We start from the raw sequence: 12,442 nt of genomic DNA on the forward strand, positions 1-12,442 counted from the left end.
AATTCATCATCTACTCACATCAATTCAGCTTCCTATGTAACCCTTGAATCCATCCAGTTTTGCCTTCTCTGCTTTGCTATCTGGTTGCTATCACTTCTCACCTAGCCTGCAATTGTGTGCATGGTCCAACCCCTGTCTCTTTCTCTTGCCTCACTTTTGTTGCCTCTTGCCCATCTACTCTAAGAAACAGTTATAATTAAGTACTTTGAAGTCTTCTCAGGTGTTGTGTGCTGTTACCTGTCTCATGCAGATTACTAGACAAACTGTTCTGTCTGCCCATGCCATTTCCTACAATTCTCCTCATTGCCTAGTTAACTCTACTAATTCTTCAGGGCTCAGCTTAGATGTTACTTCCTCTGAGAAGTTTTAGCTTGTTCCTCAAGTCTCAGTTAAGGGTCCTTGTAACACCAACCCAGATTGAACTTCACTCATCATACCATGTCCATTTATTCATTTATACTCTCAATTATAAGCTCAGTGAGGGCAGGGTTCATAATTATCCCCAGCACTTAACTCGATAGATATATGCTGGATGAATGAATATGCATGAGTTTGAATATTTACATGTATTAGGGTTCTCTAGAGAAATAACCAATAGGATATACATAGAGAGAAATGCATTTATTATGAGCAATTGACTCACGTGATTATGGAGGCTGTCATGTCCCAAGATCTACAGGGTGAGTGAGCAAGCAGAAAATCCAAGAGAGCTTATGGTTTTATTCCAGTTGAAGGCCAACAGGCTCAAGATCCAGGAAGAGCTGATATCTCAATTCAAGTCCATGTATGTGGGAGAGCTCAGTTGCTTCAGTTGTGTCCAACTCTTTGCAGCCCCATGGACTATAGTCTGCCAGGGTCCTCTGTCCATGGAATTTTCCAGGCAAGAGTACTGGAGTGGGTTGCCATTTCCTTCTCCAGGAGATCTTCCCAACCCAGGGATCATACCTGACTCTGTTGCATCTCCTGCATTGGCAAGTGGATTCTTAACCATTAGCACCCCCTGGGAAGTCCATAAGATAGGAATAATTTTCTTACTCATGGAGTGGTCAGCCTTTTTGAGCTATTCAGGTCTTCAACTGATTGGATAAGGCCCACCACACTGGGGACCAAATGAATAATCAGACAGACCTCAACTAAGCTGGATGCTGTTGCAGGTACACATAACTGAGCCCCAAAGCTACCAGAAGAAATGAAAAGCTAAGTTCAACCCAAACTGCTAAAATAAAAAATTGTGAAATAAAAAAAATGGCTGCTGGTTTGAACCACAGAGTTTTAAGGTAGTTTCTTATATAGTACAAGCTAACTAATACACTATTTGATTCCTTCCTTTTGTGAGCAGCAAATCAACTATCACACCCTTGCAGATGTCAGGATAGAAATAATGGGGATACCATCTGTGTGCAAAAATAGATAACTCTGATCCTTAGAAAGATTGTACTAATGACTCGATTTTAGGACAAATGGAATTAATTTTGGCAAAATTACGAGCTGCTGTTTTAAAGTGCAGAAATTTTTTTCTCTAAATTCACTTCTCTCTTTTTAAATTGGAATTGGGAGACAAATTGAATTTGGAAGACTGTATCTATTTTGATCTAAATTTCCTAAGCTTTTTGATGAAATTCAGGCTTTTTTCCCATTCTCAAATCCTTTATTTTAAAAGTTGTTATGTTTATTTACTTATTTATTTTTACCAGTGATAGGATATCTTTTAGATGCTCTGATCAAAACAAGACAGTACATCCCGAGTTTCCTTCTGTGTAAGTAAAAGTTCACATCCATTTAGCTGTCTTGAGAATCTGAACATTCTTTAGATTTTCTATGATAAGATTCTCTTTTAATTTTTGGCCAAATTATATTCAATTCAAATTAAAGATAAAGAAGAATTCCTGAGCTCTTCTGGTTCTCCCTTGTACAAATCAGATTTTTAAAAATACAGAACAATTTCTCAGGACTTACTTGATCGCTGAAGGAATCAACTGAAGGCCTAAAGGCTGGAGAGGTTGAATACCTAAGTCTCAGAATGCTTTTATTTATAGAATGAAATCAGTTCTGCCTGTCAAAGTCTTAAATGCTGAATCCTACCCTCCCCTACACCTCCATCAATTCCCCATCTCCAGGACACTGTAGTTTATACTGTTATTAGACAATTATCTAAGTTTCGCTTGATCTCGAGTACATTGTTCTCCCTGGGAGCATCAGAGTCTCTTTGACTCTAGACTGCAGTTTACACTGGATGCTGACATGAAGCCATCTCTTTCTGGGGCCACCCTGGGTCTGACCATCCCTGACCGCTGCTGTGTATGTCGTAGTGCGCCAAGTTCTAAGCATACCCTAGTTTATGAGACTTTGGTGGACTGTCGACATCACTGAAGCCTACAAATTCTGAAATACAGAATGGGCCTAATCATCCTATGATCCCTTCTTTCCAAGCTATTTTATGACTGAGAAGAAATTACTTCAAGGAAGATCTGATATCAGGACTCTTTATATCCTTGCTTTTATATGAAATGTTAAAAGTCTTTGTCCTAGGCCACCCAGGATATTTGGTTACCTAACCAAGATATAAATGCCTAGAATTTCTGCAGTCTCAATTGCCTCTTATTTGCTTCAAAGGGAGTCAACGTTTTTGTAAGAACAAAAATATAAAAATAAAAAATACAACTTGAAATATAGAACCAACCATTTCCTTCCTTATCAATTCAAGCACTTTAAAATGTGGCAAAGGGTATTATAAACTAAGAACTGAATCAACCATGAATGAAAAAGTGAAGGTATGGATAAATTGTATTACTAACAGAACATATGTTAAATTTGCCAGCAGTTTTATTTTCTAGCATTGAAGACACTAAGTCATCTTGAGGTAGCCCTTTGCTCTGGAACAGAGGTAGCAACCAGCATCACTCCTCGTTCTTTTCCCCCTCCCTTCTTTCTCTGTTAAAGACAGAGGAGAAGTCTGAGCTGCAGCAGCCACCTTGTAATCATGAAACAGAAAGTATGAAGACAAATTCCAAAACTGTAAAAATGGCACAGTGGAAATATAGAAAAAGCTGGGTCTTAGATGGTATCATTGCACAACTAGCTGGACCACTGGCTTCAACTTTGAACCTTAGAATTCCTTGTTCTGTGAGAAAAGTGAACTCTATTTCTTTAATCCTCTGTTAGGTTTTCTGTTATTTGCATCTGAACAAAGGGAAACTTACTTCTGGTGGTAAAACAGTGTGAGAAATCAGTTATAATTTGAACATTTTTGGACATTAGAGTGGTACTGTCTTATTAATACCACTCGAGGGGCTTCCCTGGCAACTCAGACAGTAAAGCATCTGCCTGTAATGCAGGAGACTTGGTTTCAATCCCTGGGATGGGTAGATCCCCTGGAGGAGGAAATGGCAACCCACCCTAGTATTCTCTCCTGGAGAATTCCAGGGGCAGAGGAGCCTGGCAGGCCACAGTCTATGGGGTCGCAAAAGAGTCGGACATGACTGAGTGACTCACACACACACACACACACATCTTATTAATAGCTCTCAATGATGACATAGACTAAGGTTTTAGACATTAATTATACATACATTTAAGCAGAACAATACCTTAATTATGTAGTTTGACCTCAACATGTATAACAACTTGTGAACACATCTATTATATATGATTTTCTTCTCTACAGGAAACATTTTTCTCTATCAATAATGCATTGTTACTGAAGTGACTTAGCACCGCAGTGCATTGTTAACATGAGCTAGTTGCTGAGACATGCAAAAAAGTCTCAGGAGATCAGATTGGATGTTGTCATTATATTTGCTGAAACAGAATTCAACTCATAAATATAATTATCCTTGGTCATTAGAGCGAACACTTTTCATTTGAATTCTGGTCTGCTCTCTAGAACTTAAGAGGGAAATGAGGGGTCTGAGGCAGGATTTGGACATTCAGGTTATGACAAAAACCAAAAGGGGCTGGAGTTGGTTAGTAGATGACTACAGAGTATGGAACACTTAAAATTAGCCTTCACATCTATTAAGAAATATTGTTCAGAAAATGAGAGCCAGCTGTTCTCCAATTTTATGATGAAAACCCACTATGGAGTGGGCTTATATTTTTGCATCTGGAATTCAGAGAAGCCAAAAGAACTTCCTCCTGAAAGGTAAATATTGACTATTCCTCCTGGAACTGAATATTTAGGTAAGATTTAGATCTTATTCTCTGGAGATAGTGGGTTAAATTTAATTGAGTCTCAAACAAGCAAACAAACAACTAAACGCTGAGTCTCCTTGTCCTTTTTGTTAAGAAACAAAAAACGGATATGCATAAGGTAGGGTCTCCCATGACACCTCCACAGGCAGAGCTGCTGAGCATTTATTCTTTGGGGACACCCAGGGTCTACAAGTAAGAAACAAGGACACAGAGGCCATCTAGGTGGGACATAGGCCCTGAAGCCTTGTGGCTCTCTGCCAGCCATTAGAGAACTCCTCCTTCCCTCAGGTAGGAAGTAAAGCAGCTCTCAGTGAATGCACTGGTGTCTGGAAGTCATTACACAAAACCCTGAGCTTTTCTAGTTCTCTTTGTACTCATTCTCATCTGTGTGGTACTGCCTGAAGGCATTGGTCAGAACTGATGATTTCTCCAGGATGGTTCTATGATTTTATCAGTGTACATGATTTGTAAGCTCTGGATTTCTTTCTTCTTAGTAAACCCTTTCTAGTACTGAGTAAACATCTTTCTAGGGAAGAAAAGCAAAATATTCTCACTCTTAAATTATGTTTGCCTGCTTTGCATACCTTTGAAGTGGAAGAAGATTGTATACCTGGCTTCCGGGAGAAATGTCAGTGCACTTGACTCCAGTACATAAACTAGCAGCTGACTGGCGCCATCTGGAGGGCAAGAGGAGTCTGAACACTAAAGTAAATTTCAAAAATTTAATATGACATATAGGCATATTTCAGAGATATGGCAGGTTCCAGATCACCGCTATAAAGCAAATAATGCAATGCAGTGAGTCATATGAATTTTTTGGTTTCTCAGTGCATATAAAAGTTATGTTTATACTGTGGTCTCTTAAGTGTGCAATGTTTTAAAACATTATTATGTTTAAAAAATCATTATCCATAACTTATTTAAAAATATATTACCATGGTAACTAAACTTATGATAATTATTTTGAAATGTATAGAAATACTGAATCACTATATTGGGTACCAGGAACTAATATAGTGGTATAAATCAGTTATAGTAAACAAACACTCTCAGAAGAGACCAGATTTGTGGCCACCAGAGAAAGGGTGTGAGGGGAGGAGGAACTGGATGAAGATAGCCAAAAGGTACAGATTTCCAGTTATAAATAAGTACTGAGGATGAAATGTACAACATGATAAAGATAACACTGTATGTTATGTATGAAAGTTGTTAAGAGAGTAAATCCTAAGAGTTCTCATCACAGGGAAAAGTTTTTACCTATTTCTTTAACTTTGTATCTGTATGATATGATGGATGTTCATTAAACTTATTATGTTAATCATTTCATGACCTATGTAAGTCAAGTCACTATGCTATACACCTTAAACAGTATGACAATTATAATAAAACTAGAAGAAGAAAAATTTTTTATAAGAAAGAGAACCCAGAGATTAAAAAAAAAAATTGGTTCTAAAATATACTAATCATCATCTGACAAAGCAGGGTTGCCAAAAACCATCAATTTGTTTAAAAAAAATTGCAAAGTGTAATAAAGCAAAGTAGAATAAAATGAGGTATGCTTATGAATCCAAAAATTATAGAATTAATAGAATTTCCTGCTCCTTTTCTCCTCCCTTTCCTGACTGTGCCTGGGCCATTCACAAGGGACGCTGGGGGAATCCATTCAGTTCAGTTCAGTTGCTCAGTTGTGTCCGACTCCGTGACCCCATGGACCGCAGCACGCCAGACCTCCCTGCCCATCACCAACTCTCAGAGTTTACTCAAACTCATGTCCATTGAGTTGGTGATGCCATCCAACCATCTCATCCTCTGTCGTCCCCTTCTCTTCCTGCCTTCAATCTTTCCCAGCATCAGGGTCTTTTCAAATGAGTCAGCTCTTCGCATCAGGTGGCCAAAGTAGTGGAGTTTCAGCTTTAACATCAGTCCTTCCAATGAACACCCAGGACTGATCTCCTTTAGGATGGACTGGTTGGATTTCCTTACAGTCCAAGGGACTCTCAAGAGTCTTCTCCAACACCACAGTTCAAAACTATCAATTCTTCGGCTCTCAGCTTTCTTTATAGTCCAACTCTCACATTCACACATGACTACTGGAAAAACCATAGCCTTGACTAGATGGACCTTTGTTGGCAAAGTAATGTCTCTGCTTTTGAATATGCTGTCTAGGTTGGTCATAACTTTCCTTCCAAGGAGTAAGCGTCTTTTAATTTCATGACTGCAATCACCATCTGCAGTGATTCTGGAGCCCCTAAAATAAAGTCTGACACTGTTTCCACTGTTTCCCCATCTATTTCCCATGAAGTGATGGGACTGGATGCCATGATCTTAGTTTTCTGAATGTTGAGCTTTAAGCCAACTTTTTCACTCTCCTCAAGAGGACACCAGATTTCTCTCTCCAAATCAGGTTCTACACTCAGTTGTGGGGCTTTATCACATACTGTGACACTCCCATTACCAGCTGATACCACTTGTCATGCCCTGTACTCATGTTTGAAATGAATCGTGGAATTATATGGTCTCAAAGTGTCATCCTGTGATCACTTCCATCAGAATCACCTGGAATATTTAATATAACTATAGATTTATGAGCTTCAGTTTAGGCTTTCTGGATTTGATTTCTTTCATACCTTATTAGAACAATCAGTGGAAGCAAGTAAAGTTTATGTTTTCTTATTTATATGGTGGTTTAGTCACTAAGTTGTGTTCAACTCTTTGTAACCCCAGCTACAGCCCACCAGGCTCCTCTGTGGGAGGAGATTTTCCAGGCAAGAATACTGCAGTGGTTGCCAGAGCACTTATTATAGGTTGGCACTGTTCTGAGCACTTTACAAATATTAATGTATCAATGCATGAGGACTTCTCAATAACTGTAGGAACCTAGATGCCATTATTATTCATCCCTAACTGTTGAGAAAACCAAGATACTTGCCCAAGGTCCCACGGCTAGCTAGCACAGGATGATCCACCAGGCATTCTGGCTCCAGAGTCTGAGCTCCTAACTACTATCCCATGCTACACTGCTTAGGTTAAATAATAGGAAATATTCTCCTTCGGATTTTTTTTAAGCATTTCTACTTTGGCCTTGATATATTTTTAGTGTATTTTTCTATTTGTATCTAAAAGTAGAAAATATAAATAGAATTGTAGCCAAGTAATGAAAACATTCTGATATGTTAAGGAATGTTCTCACTGCCTTGAATATAGTGATAAGAAAGGCGGGGGTCGGGGGAGAGTGGGGTTGGGATAATCTGGGCAATTAGGATTGACATATACACTATAGATACTATGTATAAAATAGGTAACTAATGAGAACGTACTGTATAGCACAGGGAACTCTAGTCAGTGCTCTGTGGTGACCTAAAGTGAAAGTGAAAGTGAAGCCGCTCAGTCCTGTCCTCGACTCTTTGCAACCCCATGGACTGTAGCCTACCAGGCTTCTCCGTCCATTGGATTTTCAGGGGCAAGAATGCTGGAGTAGGGTGCCATTTCCTTAAGGGAAGGAAATTCAAAAACGATGGGACAGGTGTAAACATGTAACTGATTCACTCTGCTGAATAGCAGAAACTAACATAACATTGTAGAGAAACTACACTCCAATAAAAATTAATTTTTAAAAAGAATTACCTTATGAGCCAAAAAAAGTTAGAAAATAGTATGTACCATAATACCCTCTTACTAGAACCACTGTAAAATAAACAGTTATTTATTATTGTGGATTATTATGAGATAATACATGTAGCAAACTACCTAGCACAGTTAAAAAAGAGAGAAGATATAAGGCATGCAACCACAGAATTTACAGATATTAAAAGGACAATAAGGAAATATTATTAATTACTTCATACTAAAAAATTAGACCCCTTTGATGGAATGGATAAGCTACATGAAAGATGCAAACAAAAGTCACTCAAAAAGAAATGGATAAATAGCCATAAAGCTATTTTTAAAAAATTAATTGTAATTAAATGACATCCCAGAAAGAAAACTCCAAGCCAAAATGGCTACACTGGTGAATTATACGAAACATAAAGAAGAAATAACATGAATTCTGCAAAAACTCTTCCAGAAAATTAAAAAGAAGGGAATTCCTCCCAATTCATTCTATGAGACTAGCACTACTCTGATATCAAACCTAGACAAAGACATTTGAGGAAAACTATTGTTGATTTTCCTCATGAACATAGATATAAAAATTCTAAATAATACAATAGCAAATCAAATTAACAACATATAAAAGGATAACATACCATGATCAAGTGCAGTTCACCCTGGGAATGCAAAGTTGGTTTAATATTTTAAACAATAAATCAATGTAATTTACCATGTTAATAATCTAAAAATATCATATTTTTATCTCAGTGCTACTGCTAAGTCACTCTTTGCGATGCTACAGACTATAGCCTGCCACACTCCTCTGTCCATGGTATTCTCCAGGCTGGAATACTGGAGTGGGTTGCCATGCTCTCCTCCAGGGGATCTTCCCAACCCAGGGATCGAGCCCACATCTCTTTACATCTCCTACATTGGCAAATGGGTTCTTTACCACTAGTGCCACCTGGGAAGCCCAATAGACATAAGAATATCATCAGACAAAATCTAACTTCCATATTCTACACATGGACAATTGAAAATTAGAATTTTAAGAGATATTACAGAAGATCCAAATAAAGGAGAATTCATAAGTGAGATGACTCAGTATAGTTAATATGTCAATTCTTTCCAAATTGACCCATAGATACATTGCAATCCCAATAAAAATCTTCACATGACTTTTTTTTTGTAGAAATTGATAGGCTTCTCCTAAGATAATATAGAAATTATTTCTATACTTCTCATAGAGATGTAAAGAATCTAGAATAGCCAAAACAATTTTGAAATAAACTAACAAAACTAGAGGGCTAATATTAACTTATTTTAAAACAAGAAATTAAAACAATAGTATAATCAAGGCAATATGATATTGATGTAAAGACACACAGGTCAGTGGATCACAGAGTCTAGAAATAGACCCATACATATATGGATAACTGCTTTCTGACAAAAATCCTACAATAATACAGCCTAGAAAGGATAGTGTTTTGAACAAATGGAGAAAGAAAGAAAGGGAGGAATGAAGGAAAGGAGGTAGGGAGGGAAAGGAAGGAACACACACATAATTTTGATCCATTCCTTGTACCATATACAACTCAAAATGCCTCATAGAACCTAAATGTAAAACCTAAAGCTGTAAAATTTCTACAGAAAATAATAAGAGAAAATCTTGTTACCTTGGTTTAGGCAAGAGTTTTTCAGACACAATACACAATGTATAAAAGAAACAAAACATATGTAGGACTTTATCAGAATTAAAAACTTCTGCTCCTTGAAGATTCTGTTAAGATAATGAAAAATCAAGTGGCAGACTAGTTACTTGTTTGTAAATTATAAATCTGTAAGTCATTTATCTGATAAAGCACTTGTATCCAGAAAAAATAAAGAACCCTCAAAACTTAATAACAGGGAAAAAAACAATAAAAAATGGATAAAAGATTAGAACAGATGCTTCATCAGAGAAGACAAAAGGATGGCAAATAAGCACATGATGCTTATCATCACAGTCTTCAGGGAAACATAAATATAAACAATGATATACCAATACACACCTTTTGGAATGACTGACATTTGAAAGACTGAACATACCAAGTGTTGGCCAGGAAGTAGAGGAACTAGAACTCTCATGCACAGCTGGTGGGAAAGTGAAATAGCAAAATCCTTTTGAAAAATAGTTGGCCATTTCTTAAAAATATAAATACCATATGATCCAGCCATTTCAATTCTAGGTATTTACCCAAGAGAAAATAAAGCATGTGTCCATTCAAGAATGTTTACATAAGTGTTTCTATCAGCTGTTTCGATCTTCTATTTCTGCTTGACAAATTTCCCCAAATTTTAGCAGCTGAAAAAACACATACATTCATTGTCTCACAGTTTCCATGGGTCAGGAGTTCAGTCATGGCTTAGTAGGATGCTTAGGATCTCTAAACTGCATCCAAGGTATTGGCCACGCTACACTCCTTTCTGGAATTCAGGTTTTTTCCAGCTCACATGGTGACAGATTCAATTCCTTGTGGTTGTAGGGCCAAGGTCACGATTTTATTGCTGGATGTCACCCAGGGACTATTCTTAACTCCTAGAAGCCACAAGCAGTTCCTGGCCATGTGAGCTTCTTATACCATGACAGCTTACTTCCTGAAAACCAGCAGGACAATCTCTCTCCAATCTGCTAAGATGGAGTCTTATATAACAAAACATAATTGGCAGAAGTGAGTATCCAATCACCTTTGTCATATTCTATTGGCTAGAAAAAGTCACAGGTTCTGTTTATGCTCAAGGAGAAGGGATTCTACAAGAGCATGACTCACTGTGTCATCTTAGGGTGAATCCACCACAGCAACTTTTATAACAGTTATAACAGTTTTATAACAGTTTTTATAACTGTTACTTTTGTAACAGTTTCCAGTTTAAAACAACTCAAATACCCGTCAACAGGTGAATGGATAAACAAGCTGCAGTATTACTATACAGTGGAATACTACTTAGCACTAAAGATGAATGATATACACAAAACATGACTCAATCTCAAAACAATTGTGCTGAGTGAAAGAAGCTAGATAAAAACAAGTACTTACAGTATGATTCCATTTACATAAAACTCTGGAAAATTCACACTAATCTATAAGGACAGAAAGCAGATCAGGGATGGTCTGGGAATGAGAGTAAAGGGCAGGAAGTGCCGAGTCAGGAGAGAGACATTACAAAGAGGTAGGAGTAAAGTTTTGGGAGTGACAGATATGTTTACAATCTTAATGGTAGTGATGATTACATGGCTGTATCATAAACGTTTCAAGCTGCATACATTAAATAGTTCAATTAGTTGTATGTCAATCATACCTCACTGAAGCTGTTTTTGTTTTTTTAAACACAACATCTATTTTCAGAATCAACTTTGTTTAGATATTCCTGCTTGTTGAGGTCCTTTAATGGACCGGAACTTGGTGGTCCCAAGTCGACGATAAGAAAATAAAGGAGAGAAAGAGGCTGATATTCCTTGGTTTACACAGAAAGCCAATAAAGCCCCTGCTCGGGGCTTGCTCTGTTCACGAAGGCCTCAGGCACCCTCTCAATGGGGTGAAGGCGCAGAGCACCTTCTTGAGAGGGTCTTAGAAGCCTGAGCAGGAAAGTGAACTCAGAGTGCCTCTGTGCTCCAGGGGATCAAGCCTGAAAAAGAGAGGGAGACAGACAGACAGACAGACACGGGGACCAGAGCTCTGATGGAGCAAAGGTGTTTTAATCAACATGGTGTGTGCATATATACTGTCTTATAAAGTAGTTATTCTCAGCAAAGATAAAGATTAACATTCCAGACTTACAAAACATAGACGATCCATATTAAAGAGAGAGAGTTGTAAACAATCACTTTTACTGTATGGTTCACAAGAAGGAAGAGGGTACTATCACCATATAGAAACGCTAATGAAGGAAATGCCTGGATTCCTCAGTCCCGGGAGAGGCTTGCCTCTCCCCTTAATTCCTGAATATTCAGGAATTAATAAGGAGCAGAGAATTCCTATCAGATCCAAAACAGCACACAGGAAGTCTCCTGTTAAATGCTTCCTGACACTGCTTGTTAACGAAAGCTTCCCTTTTCATCACTTGAGTTTTTCAAATTTACTTTTTAGCAGATTCTAAGACAATGCATTGCAGGTAGATTCTTTACCACCTGAGCTATCAGGGAAGCCCCCAATGAAATAGTAGTTTTTTTTTTTTTTTTTTTTAAAGCCCCATTTACATATTTAGCTATTTGTTTTATATCCACTTTTTAAGAGTCTGTTCCAGTATAGATCATTACAGAGTACTGAGTAGAGTTCCCTGTGCTAAACAGTAGGCCCTATCAGTTATCTATTTTATATATAGGGGTGTGTATATGTCAGTCCCAATCTCCCAAATTATCACTCTCCTTGCTTTACCCCTTTGGTAACCTTGTTTTCTATGTCTGTGACTCTATTTCTGTTTTGTAAATAGGTTAATTTGTACCTTTTTTTTTTTAAGATTTCACCTATAAGTGCTATCATATGATATTTTTCTTTCTCCGAAACAGCAGCTTTTGTTTGAGGTGGAAAGAATTGTGGCAGCTGTTGGACTGTGGGTCCTACATGATGAGATCTCCTAAAGTGGATTTCTGTCTGGTTAGCTTATACTTTGAAGATTTAGT

This window comes from Bubalus kerabau, chromosome 6 (assembly GCF_029407905.1).
Source record: "Bubalus kerabau isolate K-KA32 ecotype Philippines breed swamp buffalo chromosome 6, PCC_UOA_SB_1v2, whole genome shotgun sequence".
NCBI classification, from domain to species: Eukaryota; Metazoa; Chordata; class Mammalia; order Artiodactyla; family Bovidae; genus Bubalus; species Bubalus kerabau.